The sequence below is a fragment of the Rhagoletis zephyria genome, unplaced genomic scaffold (genome assembly GCF_001687245.7).
Source record: "Rhagoletis zephyria isolate East Lansing unplaced genomic scaffold, Rhagoletis_zephyria_1.1 Rzeph_scaffold_01441, whole genome shotgun sequence".
In the NCBI taxonomy this organism is placed as follows: Eukaryota; Metazoa; Arthropoda; class Insecta; order Diptera; family Tephritidae; genus Rhagoletis; species Rhagoletis zephyria.
In genome coordinates, this window is record NW_016158525.1 from 14,791 (window position 1) to 36,216 (window position 21,426).

General features: G+C 35.2%; 1 long non-coding RNA gene across 1 annotated transcript; it reads left to right on the top strand.

Annotated features, from left to right (window-relative positions):
• Nucleotides 1-1,115: 1,115 nt before the first annotated feature.
• Nucleotides 1,116-19,595, top strand: LOC108364028 (uncharacterized). Its single transcript, XR_001847688.1, has 4 exons — nucleotides 1,116-1,127; nucleotides 1,670-1,672; nucleotides 2,436-2,443; nucleotides 18,946-19,595. It is a non-coding gene; the product is annotated as an uncharacterized LOC108364028 (long non-coding RNA).
• The last annotated feature ends 1,831 nt before the right edge of the window (nucleotides 19,596-21,426 follow it).

Consider the following 21,426-nt stretch of genomic DNA (forward strand, 5'->3'; position numbering starts at 1 on the left):
TTAGCTCCCTTACAAAATCTTTGCACACACACACGAACCCACACACAGTGCCCTTGCTAAGGGAGACGATTTTGTCAAGAGGAAGCGGGAAAACTGCTTTTTGAGCAAACCTTTTATTATTGAATCATGTCTCAAACCCGGAAAAAATGCTGATAAAGTAGAATCTTATCGAGAATTTAGCTTACTATCCACGGTCTGCATAATACTGGAAGTTCACTTTCTTAAAAGGATACTACCAATCATAGAAGAGCGAAAACTCATATCCAATCTTCAGCTCGGCTTCAGGAAAAAACAGCACAATTGAAAATGTCCATAGACTTGTTGAAATTACTATGCCCTCGACCAAAAAAAGTATTGTGCAGCTGCCTTCATAAATATTTCGCAAGCGATAGATTACTTTATAAAATGAAAACTACTCTTCCAACTAACTGCAATATATTTATTCAGTCCAACCTTAAAAATCGCTACTTTTTCACCAAACAGGATATGGAACAGTCCAAACTTCATGAATGTCTAGCAGGAATACACCAAGATTGGTNACCGATTTCGATAATTATTTTTCTATCGAAAAGGTAGTGTCTCACAGGTCGTTGAAGTAGGTTGTGTTTTTTGCTTAAAAATTACTTGTTTTCATTCTCCGTTTCAATATCGCACTTTTTCGTTGTACTTTCTAGCAAAGATTGTAAAAAATTTATTTTTGGATGTAAGTAGTTTGTGATTTTTAGTAAGTATGTATATTGAACCAGAAAAAGTGCTAAATTCCAAGGAAAAAAAGAAAAACATAAGCCTGAAAAAAAGTCTTGCAAACTTGATACCATGAAGATATAAAAAGGAACTCCCAAACTCAACGACACCTGAGCAGGATTGATGTATCTGCAACTACCGAATATTCTCTCTGGAAAGAAGAGAGCAAATTTAGGAGATCAACCCTGATAGAATCTTCAATAATAAAAACCGCAAATGGGCAAAAGGTGATTTAGAAAAAGCTAAGACATTTGCGAGCTATCTAAAAGTGGTATTCGTACCGTATATCTTTGAACCCCTACCCGAGATAATAAATAAAGTCAACGCCACCCTGTCTTGTACTTAGGTGTCATAAATAAAAATTAGTCTCAAACCCGGAAAAAGTGCTGATAAAGTAGAATCTTATCGAGAATTTAGCTTACGATCCACGATCTGCATAATCCTGGAAATTCATTTTCTTAAAAGGTTACTATCAATCATAGAAGAGCAATCGAAAAAGTGCATGGACTTGTTGAAATTACTGTGCCCTCGACCAAAAAGAGTATTGTGCAGCTGCCTTCATAAATATTTTGCAAGCTATAGATTACTTTATAAAATTAAAACTAGTCTTCCCACTACCTGCTATATATTTATTCAGTCCTACCTTAAAAATCGCTACTTTTTCACCAAACAGGATATGGAACAGTCCAAACTTCATGAATGGCTAGCAGGCGTACACCAAAATTGGCGAATAAAGTCCAATGAGCCAAAATCTGGCCATGTGACATTCACCCTCAAGCGAGATACCTGCCCGCTCGTCAAACGCAATTGTGTATATGTGCCCCAAAGCAACGAGACTTATAGCGTTTTCTTTTGTGCGTTAGCGCTGCCACATTTTCATGTTCTTTTCTCAGCCCTTTCACAAGGCGTCGTGTTCTTTTCTCAGCAGGTTGCGCTCTGATCCGGCGAAAGTGCTGCCTTTTCTGCCCTCAAATAAACGTGAGGGGGAGAGTTGCATGGTTGATTTTTAATTTAATCTTGTAAAAATGCAATTATTTTCCCTATCAGAAATAAGTGTTTTGCTTTAAAATTGTTAAAGACTTACAGGCCAAGTGAATAATTCAGCTTTATTAAGTTCTATAAATAAATTGTGATGGAGTAGTATATTTTCTGTTTCATTCTCATATAAAGAACGCAACATTTTCTCAGGTTTCAGGGCAACGCAAAGCAAGAGTTCCCATATAAAAGGGCAGAACTTTTTCTGAGAAAAGAAAACGCTATTAATATCTTGGTATTTATCTCGGTATTTATATTTATAAAACGAAAAGCCATAGAACTAAAACTCACTAGCTTGCAATGGCTTATGAATCGTCGCTCCAATTATATATACTCTACTAGTTCTTATAAAATCGATCTGGACCTTAGGAATTCAGTTGTGGGGAACTGCAGAAAACTCTAAAATAGAAATACTCCAAAGATTTGTTGAATTGCCTTACGGGATGCGTTGCTTAAGTCAGCGACATATTTATCGGCTTGTAGCTTAAGTTAATTCCCGTCAAGAACATACCAAGGAGGTTCCATTTACGCACTTGGCTACATGACTGTGGTTCACTAAGCTGCAGAGCTTAGAAAGCCTCAAATAAGCCTTAAAGCTCCATAGAATGTAGGAGGGTTGCCACCTGTTTAATGAATAAAATTCCATTTGATTTAAGGGAATCAGGTAATTGAAATACTTAGGTATTACCATATGGGAGTCAGACGAAAAAGGTTAAAGAAGGTTTTAGTTCTCAAATATTTTTAAAAGGGTGCCACCTGTTTTTAAAGTCAAATTTAATTTCATTAAAATAATATTTGTTTCAAACGAAAGGTTTACGAAATCGTATAAGTTATTTTATTACAATATGTTCATACGTACATAATTGCCAACGAGGGATTTGTTTTGATAACATTTCTTTTATATTACTGGACCATAAAATTATCTTTCATGAATTTTTTTATCATACATAGAATTTGATTTTTTAAACAGGTGGCAGCCCTTCTACGTATAGTAAAGCTTTTTCAAAACCATTTAGATTGATGCCCATATTAGGTCCATTCAATATAAAAAAAAGTTTTACGAATTGGTACCAGTTCTTGCAAGTTTTTACTGGAATTGCATTCAATAACCCAGAAATATTGCAAGTAAGAGAAAATTTGGTGGCGTAAAAATTTGAGAGAGCTGCAAATTCTGGCAAGTGAAAATTTTATTTGCAGGTATTGAAAAATAAAGTTAAGTTTCTAATTTAAATGTAAACAAAGTGTGTTAAGGCGCGACGGCTAAAACCGGGCGCCTAAATGCGTGCTAGTTATTTACTGCTGCATGTGCGAAAATTTCCTTCATATTATTGCCTACATATATATGTAGATACTCATTCCAAATCTTCAAAAATTATTTAAGTATCATCAATAACAAAAATAAATTAGCGGATTTATCATTATTGAATCTCATTTGCGTTTTCTTTCACAACAGTAATTAGTCGATGCGACTAAATTAATAAGCTTACTGATGCATAATCATCGTTGCCATATTGCAAAAATAATAAATATGCAAATTAAAAATTACCAGGCAAATTAAAGCCACAACAGCGCAGAGAAAAATCACTATGATAATAGAAAGCAAATTTATTTACTGAAAACAATGACAACTCGCCTCGAACCATGACAGCGACCCTGACGCTGAAAGGGTTAAAAAGGTGATTATCATAAACACAGCACAGAGTTGCAGTGACAGCAGCTAATTATTGCACAGTAAGTGATTAGCGTTCGGCAAAGGGACGCAAAGAGAGCAGTAGAAAAAACAGCAACAAATGCGTAGGAAGTTCAAATTTTTTGTACAAATGTGGTTATGTGGTCAGCGCCGTATATTTGATGTGTGCCATTTTAACTGCACACCGGCGGCAAATCTATGCAAATACACATTAGAGGCCAATAAATAAACACGAAATAAAGCCAATGTACAGTAAATAGATGCGAAAACAAACAAAACCAAGCCTCACAGCAGTAGTATGTATGTAGAGCTTAAAAAACGTACGCAAATAGGCAACAACAACTATAAAGTGAAATGCCTGTTAATGAAATTAGTTTTCGGGCAGGGGGTATGGATTAGGCGCTCATTTAGTGAGCGGGTTGGCGTCAAGATTACACTAAAGGGTAGCTTGTTGCCGTTGTCACTCACACTCTCCTATAATAGTTAATATGTAGGCTTGTAAGCACGTATTGCTGCTTTTGTTGTAAAAGCGGATTTTCCCCACACAGCAGGTGGTTTGAGTGACATTTGTTCGTTAGCCTATTTTGCATAAATTACAAAATTTAAAATAATTAAATTGCCTTTACTACTTTAGTTGGAAGTGTTGTGTGGTTATTTTTTGTTCTGTGAGGTTAACTGTTGTGGTTGCGCGTTCAAGTCGGCACCTTTCCTCATTTACAAAACGTTCGTGCGCCGATATGTACCTACTCGTATGTAGTGAACGCTTTGAACACGCGTTGTGTCATGAAAACCACAAAAGCTTAGTAGTCATTGAGGGACGTGTGGGCAATGTGCTGGCAGGAGTTTTAGTTTTAGGGGCGTTAATGAGTAAACAAGAAATTTTAAGGACAATGGATGGGTTAAATCAAGGAAGCAGAGATGCTCAACAAACTATATGAATCGATATCGTTTTGTTGATGCGCAAAAATAACTTATCAAAATAATTTCGTTTCGTTTCAGAGCTGAATTAACGAAACAAAACTCAATAGTTAACATCGAAACAAAAAAGTCAACGAAAAGTTGTTGTTGTATGCCATTGCCAGCTCNAATACTAATGCATGAAAATCCTAACCTCAAAAAAATCACCCGTTAGCATCTAGCACCAAAATGCATGCTACAGCTTCAGCATTAGCGATTGATTTTCTTTTCGTTAAAAACCAAAATAGAATTATTTTGATAATGCCCTAAACGATAAAAAAAGAATCGTTTCAACAGAAACGATTGCTTTTTTTGATAAACGCTAAGAGAGTAACGTTACGATGCATCCTTGCAAGGAAGTGATGTGAGCCGGTAAAGAGGAAAGCAGTAAATGAGCAATAAGAATTGATACGCGTTGAACAAAACAGTTGATATGGACTACATCGAAGAAAAAGGATGACATAAGGGCTGAACCTGGACATATGACCTTTGATATCGAGTCGAATGCAAAGACCTGGGTATTACGCAGCCATTTAAATAAGCCAGTAATTGCATTATGTTTCGGGCAGGAGCTTTTGCGGTAAGGCCCATTGAGCAATCATTTTATTTATGCTATAAATTTGATGCGCTGCTTGCTTCGTTGTTTCTCACAGGCATTTCTAGATTCACTATTTTCTCTACTGCCAGTCTCTGAATTAAAAGTTTGTCGAAAAAAGCTTTGCGGTTTTGTCGCTTCAAGTGTTGTGTGTTTAAGAACTTGAGTAATAAATATTTTTCGTATCACCTTGCTTCGCATAAAACTCGGAGCTATGAAAATAAGAATACTCCTCACACAAATTTATGAGTGAGCCAAATATGTGAGGAGTTTATAGGGAGGGAATATAAAAATAAATAAAGTTAGCGCTTTGAGCTTTTGAAATTGCAGTGCTCTAAAAAATATAACTGCTCGGAGCGAGAACGTAGTTTCAACTCTGGTTTAAGAAGGTCAGCGATTTGTACTTGTAAAATCTTGCATATTCTCATTTTCAATCTAGTCTTCACATTTTTTGGCGAGTTTGGGAATATGGTAGAAATGTAGCAGTTTGGGAACCATTTCTTCATTTTTAATTTTTCTATAAGAGCTATGCCCGAAAGTTTTACCGTCGTATTCCCTTAATTCATTAATCTATTAGGTAAACTGAAAACAAACAGTTCATTCAATATTTTCTAAAAAGAAAACTAACTTAAATTTAAGATTTATTTTTAAGAGTGGAGTTATGGTTATGTGTTTAGTGCCAGCAGCCAGGTTTCCAGCATCACGAAAATTTCACATACTCAAAGAGAATTATGTCGAGAAAGCTCTTAAACATGGGTTCAGTAAATGTTGGTCCCTCAGCTCTTTTAACTTATTTGTATAAATAATTTATATTGTAAAATAATTATTGATTTCAACTACTCCAAATGTTTGTTGGGTGAACGAAATTAAAATTGTCCTTAAGGTGAGAGTTATTGATATGCAAGCTTGCGGTTTAACAATAAGCACATAGCGTAATGCAACGGAAACGGAAACATGAATGGCAGTGCACCACAAAAAAAAAAACAGCAAAAGGAGAAAATAATAATAATCAAAATAGCTATAATGTTGCGATGTTGTTACACAAATACTCAAACCAGTCAAATCGAATGCACAAATGTATGCAAATTGAATGCGCACTTGTAAGTAAATTCACTTAAAAAAAAAAACTGCGACCTCCAGCGCATCTGATAACATTACATCTCCTTTATAATTGCACGTAATTCATGTAAATTTTTTCGAAGACATTATTGTTTTGTGCTTTATCAGTAAAATTAGAATTCGGTTTTAGTTATTTTGTTGTTGTTGCAACTGCAGTTCTTCACTAATACTATTGTTGATTTATTTTAATTTGTGGCAGTTGTTCGCACTATTTTCTACTTCCTTGCATTTGTCAGGTGTTGCTAATCCTTTAAGGATTTTTTTGTGTGTGTTTTTTTAAGCGTCATGTTGTGACGGTTGGTTCTGTTGTTATTAGGTTGCTTGATTGAACATCCGAATAGTTATTGTATGGCTTTGACAATTCCATTGCTATGAATTTATGTGCATTATATGCTAATTTACCTATTAAAGCTGGAAATTAGATATTTTGCACTAATTAGATTTAATCCTTAAATAATTGAAGTTTGAAAGAACAGGATTTTACTGCGGATTTGAAAGGCTTTTTAGCTGCCTGGAAATTATAAGGCAGTGCAAATCCATTATATAGTCCTATTAGAGCAATTGTTAATGTATACATATTCCTAAATAATGTTGATGAAAAATTTAGAAAAATTTAAAATTTTTAAAATTCTAAAAAAAAATAATAATTGAAAAGGATGAGAGTCCCTTCATTTGATGACGGCTAAGGTAAATGTTAACAGAGCTATGATTTGATAGTATGCACCTACCTGATATATCCATACCCTCAATGATGGAAGGGGCTCTGGCCGGCTATGTGTGCGTGAAGTCAGCGGTCATGCGAAGGAAAAGAAGAATTGGTGTTGGTGCGAAACATTACGGCTGGGTATTGCCGCTCACCCTGGAAAAGTATCTTAGTAATTTTGCGACCTCGCACGGAGCAATAGTGACCGCTGCCTCCGCTACGATTTCAAAGTCCTGCAATTCCAATGATACAATTGGAAGAATAGATCCCCTATTATCTTCTTTTTGGTTGTTTGTGTTTCCGACAGGGTAGGAGTATGATGTATTGTGGAACGATTTTTCGTCACCCCTTGTCAAATTTGGTTTGGTTCGACGTTGTGCCATCATCAGTGCCATTTTACCTTTTGAATAGTTCGTGTTTCCTTCTGCATTTATGTATTGTGTTACTATCTGTTTTAACTGTCATTAGGTCATGCATACCCATCTAAGTGCGTCAGCTCTTGTTTCAATATCTCGCAGGTAGGTGCTTTTTGGTTGCTTGTAGAGATCCGTTATTTTTAATTTCTTAGCTTTCGTGATTGCGTCAGTTTATGTTCCGTTATTTAGAGGATATGTGGTTTTAAGTTGCTTGTATGGGCCGGCAGATGGAAATCCGTTATTTTCATTTTCTTGGTTTCTGCGGCATGGGTCTGATCTTCGCGTTGGCGTTTTTTCCAAGGGTCTTCTCACGTGTTCCGTACAGCATCTTGAGTGGTTCGAATATTACATCGGATACGGTGTTTGTTTGTTCGTTTATAATTCGCCCTTGAAATGTTTTCTGCTTGCATATCTCCATGTTCTCCAATACGTTCAAACGACGTCCTTTATGTTGTACGTGGAGGAGTTTAGCTGCCTTATTAATTTTCATTGGTGTACATTTATTTTCGAACATATGATTTGCGAAGTTTGATTCTGGTGTGACGCTTGGTTTCTGTGTCCTCTTATATGTTCGCGGAATCTTGTTTTAGTCTTACGGCCAGTTTACCCTATGTAGCATGTGTGCATTCAAATTTGTATACACCCTGCTTATCTAGAGAGTTTTCTTTGTTTGTGCTGCTGTTCAGTATTCTTCTGATGTTGTTCCTGGTTCCGAACGATGGAACGAACGATTGGAAAACCTTGGCCAGTTTGTATGTCATTTAACCCGTGTAAGTTAACACTGCCCAAACTGTATCGTTGTCGTCTAATTTTGTCCGCCAGATCTTTTTTTGTATCCATTGTTTTTGGCAATAGCATATATTGTGTCTAGGTATCTCCTGTGTGCATCCTTAGTTTATGGGGTTCGCTCAAGTCTAGTTAATAACTGTCTAAATGCTGCGTTTTTTTGTTATTGTGGGTGGGCAGAGGTTTCACGTATTGCTGTGTCGGTCGCTGTGGGCTTTCTGTATATCTCGTATTCCAGTCTTGTTTATTTTAACCGTTCGATCCAAATAGTTGAGTTTTCCTTTCTCTTCCTTATCCATCGTGCATGCTATATTTTTGTGTTGTTCATTGAGGTAGTCCAATATCTGCTCCTCTTTGTCCCCCATTATTATACATATTATGTCGTCCACATATCTAGCGTAGAAGCTAAATTGGTTGTGAGGATAATTACAATAATACTAGATTAGGACTTACACATATGTTAGTGCTTGGACGAGCTTCTCCTCCAAATGGTGGCTTGCGCCTTGATGTTGCCACACAAAGGGGAGGGACCTGCAATTTTACGCCGACTCCGAACAGCTGTTTTTCATGACAGAAATATACTCGAGGGGCGACCGCTGTTAAGAAAAAACCTTTTTCTATATTTTTGCAACGTTGCTTTGACCAGGGATTGAACCCAGGCCCTGCGGAGTGTAAGTGTGCACTGCTTACCACTACACCACAGCGGCCGCCAAATTGGTTGCAAGATGCTCCATATATTTCGCCTATAGGCTTTGCATGAACACCTCCATGAGTATAGCCAATGTTGGGTTACCCATTCCTAGTCCTACCTTTCTCATGAAGAAGTATTTACGCGCAGAGAATTTTGAGTGACTGCCGAGTGACGTTTTATGTTATCGCAAATCCTTTCTAAATACAGTATCATTAGCAACCACGACAGACGTAAAACGCGTGTCACAATTTACCGTTGTCTAGCTGTCACATTTGACATGTTACAGTGCAAATTATCCTCAAATATATTTATGTAGCATTAGTACCCGCAAATATTGCCAAATACTTAAGTTAAAGCAAAGTGTTTGATAGAAGTGTGCCATGCGGATAGAATTATGAATATTAGTAACAGATACGCGAAAGGATTTGATTCAACAACGCACAGAGGGAGGGGTTACAGCATCAAAGAATAAGGAGCAGAACTAAGGGTCTGACAAAGCAATGCACCACTGGTGCAAGCAGGCGTGTTCAATGCTAGATATGCATAGCTGTCAAGTGAAAGCGTGAAAAAATGTGTGAAAAGCATTTGAATGAATGTTTGATTGAATAGCTAAGCAATACATACAAGTGGTTGTTATGCAGATTTCGAAGTGGAGGGGGGAAACATATTCAGTTTAGCAAGTCTTGCGATTTGGATTAAAATTTTCAATTAAGCGGATTTTTGGCTATTCGTTTTTTTACTTTGTTTGCTTGATTTGCGTGCGCTTTATTCTATTATGTTGTTTTCATATATATATTTTTTTTGCTTCTCCAGTTTGATTGACAGCTGTGCAGGCTTGAAATATAAAAATTTGACAGCTCTATGTGGTGACACGCGCCGAATGCAGGAAATCAAATGCGTCTATAATTTAACTATAAATGTACTTTTACTTAATACGCTTGTAACTGGACCAGTAGTCGCTGCTTGTCAAATTTCGCTCTACGCATATTTCACGCATTTTGCGGTCGACATAATTAACAACAATGTAGGCATGCGTATGCGGATCATTGATGTCCAACAATGGGTCACACGAGTGCACGCGTGCGTCAGGTTAAAATAATTATTACTCCCACTTAAGTATCAAAAGAATATGAAATATGGAATAAATATTTGACAACTAACCACAATTTGATTGAAATTCTATGCCAACCACTGTATTTATAATTTTCCTTCTTTTTTCGTGTGCATTCTTGGGGAAAATGTGGCATATCACATGACAGCTAACGGTGTGCGCGTGTTCACGCTGCAATTTCCGCAAAAAAGGCAATTATGACAATTTAATCAGCACAGCATAGTGGCTAAGTATAAGAGTGCAAAGCATGGACGATAACGAAATCACACAAGGGACATTCCAAATTTGTTTGGATTTTTAACAAATTATGGAATTTTTAAATGAACACTAATGGCCTTATTCATAAATAAATTGACGTTTTCATATATTTTTCAATTTATAAACCTTTTATAAACCTATTTTATTTTTTATGAATAAGGCCATAAAAGTTTTGTTAGTTACGTAAGATAGATGGCAAACTTATACAGAAATTCAGTGCTCTTCTGCACACTTACCAGACTCCTTTATGAATTTAGCAGTTTGTTGAGTGAAAGCGAATGTATCTCGTCCATTCTCAATGCATTCCACCATCTAAATCTGGCGGAGGCTGGACAGCGGCAGAGAAAATGTATTGTACTATCCTTATCCTCCAATGGTAGCCTATGGTGACCATATGTCGTCCACATGGATTGTGCCCCGTAGTGAGCCTCAGCAGGGCTCGTAGATCCCGCCTTCTTTGTCTGTGAAGGAATTTTTCTACCACCCTGTCAGACCTTTTCTGGAAACTCTTGGTTGATTTGCACGTACCAATACCAACGGGCGCCCCAGGGAGCCGAATTTCGGTAAATCATCAGCGAGTTCATTGCCCTGAACACCATAGTGTCCAGACACCTACACAAGTTCAAGCCTGGACTATCTATAAAGTGGTGCGAGCGGTTTCCAAGGCTTTTAGAGGCTACGGATCCTGACTTTATGTCCGCGTCACCTTTGAGCAATTCTCCAGCCAAAAAATGTCGAATTACATATTTTCTCAGAAACTATGCTCCAGCTTCTTATCTTATACAATTTCTACCATTTCTTTTGAAATTTATTCCATAAACACCAAAACACTGAACCAAAAACACACATATAACCTTCTAACTCTAAGCAAAATGTATACAAATTAATTTATTTTACTTATAGTTAGTGATATATATTTTTAGGCTTCTTTTTCTGCATAAATTTCCGCAGTCTATATATAACTTACAAAAGTGTTGCCCGACAGGTGGACCAGGAGTTGAGATATTTGCAAAATTTGATATCTTTTTACTAGCCACTAATAAATATTTACTTGTCATGAGGACACAGGGGCATAAATATTTGAATGCAGAGGGAATGAAGTTGGCCGATATAAAATCCGACTAAAAACTCTGATAAGAGTTAACAGGACTTTAATAGATATTAAGATGGCACAATCTCTTGATTCGAATGATCAACTCGTGGCATTCATAGGAATATGCTATTTATATCACAAAAAGTAAGCCGAAAATGTGTATACGTTAAAGAACCCCAGTTATTGAGTTTGAAATAGTTAATAAAATACTCAAGAAAATCGCAGATATGACAAAAAAAATGTAAATGGGCCAATAGTGGACTACCAGTGGAGCAGAACTGAAATTTGAGTGTGCTCGCCCAATACATAAGAAAAGTGATACCGGTGGAGTTCTTTAACACTGAATTTGGCCGTAAGTGCGTAAGTATTGAGGACTAAATTTGGATCAATGGGAAAATAAAATTTTCAGTGCCGAAGAGGTTATGATTTGGCACTGTTGAAGGATATTCGAGGCAATGATTTGATAAATTACTACACTGGCTCAAAGCCCTAGGAAATCACTGTATACGAATTTTCTACAATAATTATTGGTAAGGACAATAAATATTTCTACTGTCTAACGTGGAATTAACCTTACGTGTTGCATTCATATAAGAAAAAGTTGTCCCGACGCTAAAGGGTAGGTATATTATGTATGGAAAATCAAAGAATGAAAAAACGCAAGCCGCTAACATAATCACAGTATAATTTGCGCTAATAACGCAACCCCCTACCCATTGCATTGCAAACATAGTGAATACCATTACCAGCAGGCCTGCTAACCGCACCCTTTAATCTTCTGCTTGTGCATGTATAACTTCGTACCTTTGTTCATTTCCTTTGACACAGCGGGTTACGACTCTTATTACACTTTCGCCTTCTGCAGCCACAGGCATTTATGCTTACCTGATAATATCCTTTTGCGGCCGCTTTTCATATATTTTTCAACACCCGATTGCACATATCAGTATGTGTATGTTGTGCGGCGCATAATTGCCCTATGCAAATCATAACTTCACTAACAATGAAGTAACATACAAGTCACGGCATGAGAAATAGATGTATGGCAACATACAAATCTAATCCTAAGCTACACTGAGCCAAAAGCACAATGTATCTTTCAACTAAGTTATGGTTAATAAGCCGATTGTAAAAAATGTGAATCAAGTTGAACATTTGAGAACAAATTCGTATGTATGGCAGTGGCTGAACGTGCAGAGGGTTTTTTTTCTGGGATGACGCCCGTGAAGAGGGAACTCTCATGAGTACTACTATACCGGCATAGTAGTATGCGCGACTTGCAGCCTCACAGCTACACCTGCGTACTAAAACCTCTCCACTAACCACTCTCCCCGCGGCACTGCCATTTAAGGTATTACCTCACGGGGCTGAACGTGCAGAGGTGCTTGCTGTTATTTGCTGGCTTCCAGCAGTACGAATGTCGTTGGCGCGATACATAATTTTTTTTGTTTCTGTTTTTGGTTTTTCTTAATTACGTAAAAGCCTCTGTGAAGTGCAGAACCAAATCAAACGACGAAGAAAATTGATTCAAGTTGAACATTTGCAGACACATTTAAAAAGCGACTGTAGCTGAGTGTGCAGAGATGCTCGCTGTTATTTGCTAAGATTCAGAAGATGCGGTTTTGAAATATCGTCAGCGGCAAATTGTTAAAATGATAATACAAATTTTGGTTTTGTATCTCCGAATTATGAAATAGCATCTGTGAAGTGCTGAACATACATGTTATTAAAACGAAAAAATCGACAAGCAAAATTTGGTTAATGGAAACAAAAGTGTGTTTAATATAACCAAATCATTGTTCAAAATATCAACGAGGGCATTGTTAATATTAACCAAAAATCACGTTGATATCTTTCCACGTTTCAATTTGGTAACATTCACCAATTTTTGGTTAATTTTTTTTTCTCAGTGTATGAGTTATTTGCGTTCATTCCCTTTTTTGTGGTTTTCCCGTATCGTGTTCTTTTGCCACTTACAATTTTGCGCTATAATTGCCCAATTTGTATTTAACTATTTGGGTTTTACGAACTTGTGTACTGTTGTCGTGTTAACATGCACTTGTGCAGAAGCGCCGTGTTAACCTTGCATTGCATGTTTCGACATCATTTTGCGGTACCAAAAATGCTCACTTAATTGGTTTTCTATAATTTTTGGTAAATCAAATTTTATCAGCGTAATTTCTATTTATGTATGTTTTTACTTATTTAATAAACCAATCATTGTACCAATTATTACTACGTTTATACGCATGCATAAGTCGCTGAAATTCATTTCGCCGCGATTCAAAACATATGTATAAACTGAATTTCAATTCGCTTTGAAAGAGCGAAGTGTTTTGGCTCACACTCCATTTCAAATCGGTAGTTTATTTCTCCAGACAGTTAGAAAGAGTGTATAAACACCGCTCTCACTCAAAGCGAATTGGAGATCAGCTGTTCCGCTCAAATTCCAAATAATCGCATCAGTATTTAAAAGCTGATTAATAATAATCGTTGTTTTTATTTGCCACTATTTTATAATGCCGAATAAAACTAGATTTTTATGACTTTCCATTATATTAACTTATAAAATGTCAAATGAAAACAGCTGATTTTATTTGCTTTTGAAGACGGTTACCTTGATGCCGATATAAAGCCGTATGTATAAACACTAGAGCGAAATATGTACGGTGTCAATGCGCTTTCAATTAAGTCGATTATTTTGTACGTATAAACGTAGTATATGTGTATATAATACCGATAGAGAATTTTCCAAGTTTCCACACTGGGTTATTGGCTCACCGGACGGTGTGCCGAAATTCAAAAGTGCGGCCAAAATTCTAATTGCAAATTTCGAAATGGCGGATCCAGTAAGGCGTCTGGTAAATTTCGGGCCTTTAAATTAGAATCTTTAGAAAAATCTTGAGTACGCAGTTTTGCAGTTTGAAGCAGCTAGGACTGACCGTTGATTTTTGATAAGTCATTTTCTTCCATATAAAGTATGTTCGGTGATATGAAGAAAATGAGCAACACCTTCAACAAAAAAAAAATCCAATATCAACCATAAGTGCCAGCTTCTTTAAACTTGCACTTTATTATACTAAAATTAAATGCGCCACATCTGAGTTGTGTTTTATTCTATAGCTAATACTTTTCTACGTAAAATCCAATAGGCTTAAAGGCAGCATCCAACAGTGTGTTGTTACTGTTGCATTTAATAACTCAAGTTTTGTTTAAAAATAAACGTAAAAATACCTTTACATTTTTATTTCTTAACAATTCGTGTTACAGTCTTTCTTTGCACAAATTTTGTAACCTTGAAGTACGCCAATAATCTTTTATACTTCTTCATCTTAGGCAAAAGTACTGAGAAACCGTGTCTAGCAAATTCAACCACATTTCACCGCACGGCGCCGCACTCTCACCAAGGTCATTGGAAATGAACGAAATCACAAAAATGTTCTCAGCCCTGAAAGGACTCGGAAAAATGATGGAACCCTTCTGTGGAGAGACTCTTGTGTACTAGATATTGAACTTGCCATTAAAGATGAGAACAATTCCAATAACTGCCGATATTTCAGCTACCACTGTTGAGCCCGTGAAATACGCTCTCGAATGCTATCGTGAAAATACAATTTATACAACACCGGATGCCTGTGGATCCTGGGGAATACTAGTACAATTTCTATCAGAATATTAAATACATGTATAGAATCAAAATAATCATCCATTTGAGATGGATCTTTTGAGACATTTTTAAACTTGGACTTCCTGCCATTCTCTTTGAGAACATGCATTTTGGCTTCTTTTTTCTTCCTTTGAATGACACGTCTCTCCTCCATTCTCGACTACCGGTTGTTGTTCACCTTGCCATAAATCGCAGATCCGCTCAGGTGACGGAGAGGCAAGTGCACTCGTTATAATTTCTGTCTACTTTACGTATGTCACGGAGTACCAGGATGTTGTCTCTGCAGCAAAGCAATCCGAGGTAACTGTATTATGGAGGAAAATCTCCCTACGAGTACTCTGCATTGGTATACAGAAGACTTTATAGCAGTCATATCTGTCATGTATAGCCTATAGGTAATTCCCGACCATTTCGCAGGTTCAAACCATTCGATTGTGTGTAGAGATTAACTTACGTAGAAGTTGTGATACTATGAGCATTCTAATCCTTAGCGAAAGCATTCTAATCTTTAGCCCTCCAATACATGCACAACCAGAGGCGCCACAGGCTTCTAATTAACCCCTTAACAAGTCGCTCTGTTAGTTTACGCTAACTACAAACTGCCCATATCCGAAGCGGGAGTTTTCCAATGTTATTCGCGGCTACGCTTCATATGTATGTTTATGTTGGGGAGAAATAGGCAGGATAAAAACAACATATATTGTAGTATTTATTTATACCAGCGATGGGCAGAGAGAGCTTTTACTCTGCTCGCCTCTATATAGAATGTATAGAAATCTTAAAAGAGCTTTGCCCGCGAGCAAGGCAGTGCCCATCAGTGATTTATACAAATAAACATGCTGACATCAACAGCATCAAACAATTTACCGTTTGGATACAATCCAATGTTATCCATTCCCCTGGCTGATGTTTGAACTGTAACCAGAGATCGTGTTTTTTTTCAAATTTCGATATCAAATAAAACGTAAGAAACAATATGGGTCTTCACACCGAGCTCGCCATTCGGTAACTCGGTGTCCGGTAAGTTTTTCTAATGTATTTTGTTTTTGTAATAGTGTAATAGTGTAACACAAACAAAATACATGGGAAAAAATTACCGAACAGCGAGTTACCGAGTACTAAGCTTCAGTATGAAGACCCATGATATCTACGATGCATGTAACCTGCCTATGTATCGGTGTGTAGCAGGCCAACGTCCGCCCGGGCTTACTAGTTATCGTATAAATCTGTAGAAAGGTTTGCAAATATGTTATGTTTGAGATATGTTTCATTCGTGACCGCGTGAGAAGCTTTTTTTTTAGAGCTCTCTCTATAGATTTTATATGGACGACCGCAGATTAGAATTTCTCGTTAGCTACCAGTGATAGATAATGAATTGAAAACCGATGTTTTCAAAAATGGCTACTTTAAATGTTTTTTCCCCTCTCAAAGAAAACTTCGTAACAGAAAGACCCTACAGGAAAAAAAACTCAAAAAAGCGAGAAAAACGGCTCCAAAGTTCTAAATTTACATATCGATGGCTGGGTGAAAGATCGACCTATTTCAGCTGCCAGTTCGAAAACGCCCTATCTAAGAAAATTCAAAAACACCCTACCTCAGCACATTTTTGGTGGATTTCCAGTTGAGATAGGGCATTGTTGAACAGAGTTATTGAGTGTTTTTCAATCAAATTCTGAAATAGGACGTTTTTCAACCAATTTCTGAGGTAGGGCGTTGTTGAAAAACTTTCTGAGATAAGGCATTTTCGAACTGGCTGCCGAGATAGGTCGATCTTCCATTCAGCCGTCAGTATACTTCCATAGTAAAAATGAATAATTTTTTTGTTCTAGGAAGACACTATTAGTGAATACAGCTATGAAATTTTTACATATTTTAGAAGAAGAGCTAAAGGTAACTTCTGACTACTTGTCTCAGCAACTTATCTGCTGCAGTACATACATACCTAAATCAATCAATAAATACAGTAACGATATCAGAAAGAAACAAGAGCGATTGAGTGGATCTCCGGTACGGAAAAGTTGTTTCATTGCGCTTACCAAGGGCCAATAAAACATAAAAAGATGTCGGTAAAATGAAGATGTTTGATATCAAAGTGTATAAAACTGCGGGGTACTCTCTCAGTTCTACCCAAATAAATTGAGTAGAGCGGATTCCATAGTAAGGAAGCATATTCTAGTTCTCGTACTATAACATTATTTAGTATTTAATGCGCGCCCGGTAAAAGCTAATCCGAAAAATTCCTGCTAAGAAAAAGATTTTAACATATTGCTTCAACTTTTGCGATTTTTTATTTATTTATATAAATTTCTTTAATAGTATATTTAATATAGTATATGTTGTATTTCTGATAAACATTCATGAGATCATAATAATGATTTTTATTTTATAATATACTTGTGTGCATATTTATAATATACTTCTTTACTGTTATTTATGCATGTATACATTTTTGCTTTAATGCTTTCTACATAAATTATAAAGATTAATTCACATTTTTTTTTACAAAAAAAATCATAAGCATACATATCTTATAACTGTTTAAAAACTAAATGATATTTTTACTATTTTACAAATACGATTAAAGCAAATAAAAAATAAACAAATTAAATTTGTGTAAACAAATAATGTACAGTATTAAAAGCAATGCAATTAAGTAAGGCATAAGAAAGATTTAAACGTGAAAAAATAAATCAAATAAATGTATGTGTCCACATATATATTTTTATAATTCATAAAATTTTGAAATAAACAACTTTAAAGCGAGCAAAAAAAGCTAAAAAAAAATATTTTCTTATTCTTTTATTATAAATATTTTATGAATACAAGTAAGTATGTAAACAAATAAGTTTTCTATAAGTGTTAATGATTGGCAGCACTTGACGTGGAAATTTGGCAACACCGCTAGCAAGTATTCTGCGGTCGAGTAAAATAACGATAAGTAAAAGAACGAAAACGAGTGTAATAATTAGATTAAACTTAGCTTAGTAGATATTAATAAAAATTTGCGCTATTTACAAATTATCTTTACCTGTCTTAAGTAAGTGTATGTATGTATGTATGTATGTATGTATGTATGTGCGTACGTTATAATGTTATGCGTTTTTTGTGGCTTTTGTTTGGCAATTTGAGCGAATGCATGACTTTTTTTTCTTTACAAACTACACATTGAGAATGAGATTTTTAATGGCAATTGATGAAATAAATGACAACGTTAAAATATATACTAAAAAATTAAATGATTGTTTTTATTTTGTTTTATTTTTACTTATTTACTTCTTTTACTAACTGACTAAATGCATGGAATTACAAATTAACAGAATTTTTTAATTGTAACTTTTTTTTTGGACACTCACTCCGGGGGCTAGTCTACGGCGCGCGTTTAACTGGTAAAGCAATGCAAGGTGTGGCATTGTTCTGAAAACTTAGTGAAATTCGGCAACATCGCTGTTTTCTTTGCTGAGTTCTGCAACCTCCTCTCCAAACACTACCATACAGTACTCGCTTTGTAGTTGCCCCCTTTCATTGAGTGAGTACAAAATATACCGAGATCATTGTGAAAACTACTAAAAATGAGCCTGCGTAAAGCTTAAATGTAACCAAATTGACATTTCCGTACACAAAGAAAAATATGTCTTATATAATGGTTGGGAAATATCATATCTGGTTAAACTTTTGCGGCTCATTTGGTAAAAATTTACAAATCGTTTAATTTCAATTTAATTCGTTTTGTTTCGTATCGCTTCGTTTTAATTGTTGATTTTCTATGGAATTTACTACACTGTGAGAAATTATGGCTATTTTTCTTTCTGTTAAGTAAGCGAAGTACAAACTGTGTATGTTTCCACGATCATTTTTTTTATAGTTTGAGTAATGCATTAATGCGCTTTGCGTCGAGTATATTGTAAAAGTAAAATTGTGCAATAACTGAGTACATATATGAATTGTACTGAGTGAGCTTAAAAGCACTAATTGTTGGTGGATATTTTTTGTGAACAAATTATTTGATTGTGAAAAAAGTGGATTAGTTTTGGAGTATAATTTCAAATTAAAGTTTTTGGAGAGCTTTTTTCAAACAGAAAGCTTTCCTTCTCCTGAGCTTTTTTAAGCGAAAACTTTTATACCACTTTTGCTGATATTTCTCGCTTCGACCTTTCTTCTTTGTGTTTTTAATTCAGTATAATCCACCAACAATTATACTCATGCTGACCAAAGCTTTTTCATTTCAAACTATAAAAAAAGTAAAATTATTGTTAGGTATTTAAATTATGAAAATGTAATATTGTTTTATGAAAAAATTCGTTGGAAAAAATATAAATAAGGCAAAAAATTATATTTGCTGAATACATAAACGGTGCTTTTGAAAGCTTGAAATGCATCTTAAAGATTTTTGTGAAGCCTTTGCTTCTTATGGACCACTTCACATTAATTTTGTTGCCATAAACTTGTCTCTTTTAAGTAGAGTCTACTTTAATATGGTTCTTCTTAACTATTATGTAAAAAGAGAAAAAAATATTGAAATTTACAAAAAATCGGCGCTGTTAATGCACCGAAATATTTTTAAATGCAAAGATATAAAAAACTACAAATTAATTACAACTAGGCACATATGTTTGCTTAGATTATATAAATTACAACAATGCTTTTTACACATAAACGAATTCAACTAGAAATTATTTATTTAAAAGCGAGAAAACGTCTAATGACAAGAAAATTTTGCAATCACTTGTTTTTTATTTTTTTATTTTTTAAGGTGTATTTTTTGCATTTTCATAGTAAACTAAGCAAATAAAATTAAATGCTAAAGATTTTTATAATTATAACTATAATAAAATATTCGTAAGCAATTACAACTAATTCAATTTAAATATTTAAGATTGGTGGTTGCTGTTGTAGTGGTGGTTGTGCTGTTGTTGTTTTTACCGCCGCTTTTTATATCTTGAGTGGTATTGGTCATTGCGTTTTGTTTTGCAAAAATTTGCCAATTTGGAGCAAAAAATTGAACTAAATTTTTGCTATGTACATAACGCTCTGAATTTATCATACTAGCATATTTTTTTTTTTTATTTTACTTTGTGTTCAAAAACATAAAATTTATATAAGAAATTATAATTTATTTAACGGCATGAGATCATTGCGTTTTTTGGGAATTGTTTTATGTTACAAATTTCATTTCCATTATTTTTTCTAATTTAGTTTACAAAATTGCCATGAATTTAGAAATTTCTTTTATTTCTATTAACTTATGTGTGGTATTTATGCGCAAAATTGTTTTACATTTTAATATATTTTTTAACACGTATGCCTTTTTTTAAATTATGTACATGAGTAGCTTTTTTTCGTAGTAAAAATCCAGTCGACTTCAGAAAGAGGTTATTCTTAATTAGCGTTGCGCAGGATCCTTTTACTATGTGTCCGTCCATATCAGTTGCGACCAAAACATATCCATCGCAAGAAGCTTCTTTAAAGCTTTCAACAGACTTTATATGGATGAACATAGAGTAAAAGGGATATTTAGTCATTACTTGTATACATAAGCGACGTGCACACAGAGATTTTACGTCTTACATTCCCATATAAAATCTTTGGAAAGCCTTCAAAAGCCTCTCCCTCAGCATATGTTTTCGTTATGCATCAGGACGATCAGAGAGAGCTTTTACTATGAGTTCATCCGTATAAAACTGACATGAGTCATTACTAAAATATTTGTAAGCTTTTCAAAGCTTTCCATAGATTTTATATTTTAGCCCACAGAGTGAAAGCTCTATATGGTCATAACTGGTATAAAGTTTATAGAGGTCTTTAAAAATCCTTTCGCTTCGGCGTTTTGGCTGCACTGTAACATAAAATGTATGTAAACTATTTTAAAAATTTCTGAAGTCGACTAGAGATGTTTTATAAACGCAACTTGCTGACTTTCAAGTAGAAAAGTTTTGTAATTTTTTTTAAGAAAATATCATCCTTTATTTATTATATTTAATAAAATAACGTAACTTGATCCCAAAATGCTCTTTCGCTAACTATCTGACTTTGGTACTAGAGATCCATGTATTCTTTATAAATTTCAGATTTTTACTGTGAAACTGAGATCAGAAATTTTTTTTTTCAAACTTTTTTAGTTGAAAATCAGCGCGGCAACCACTTACTACTTTAACATTTGTCAGTGATGTCGTTTTTGTGAATTTTTGTTTATTAAAAGTTTATTCGCAAAAAACTAATAAGTATTATAAAAAGAAATCTAAAAAAACTTGCCAAATCTGCAGCCAACGTTAAGTTCTATTGCTGAAGTCATTATTGTAAAACTCAAAATTTGTCTTACTTAAGTTTGGCCAGAAAACAGCTTTTGTTCCTTTCCCGTCTACTCGGCAAGCATCAATACAAAATGTCTATAGGTTGAAAAATTCTCCCCAAACACCGTTTTATATCAATAAATAAAAAGCTCTGAAAAACTCTGCACGTCTTGCCAGCAGCGATGGGCAGAGAGAGCTTTTACTCTGCACGCGCCTATAAAAAATTTATAGAAAACTTAAAAGAGCTTTACCTTCGGGCAGGGCGGTTCCCGTC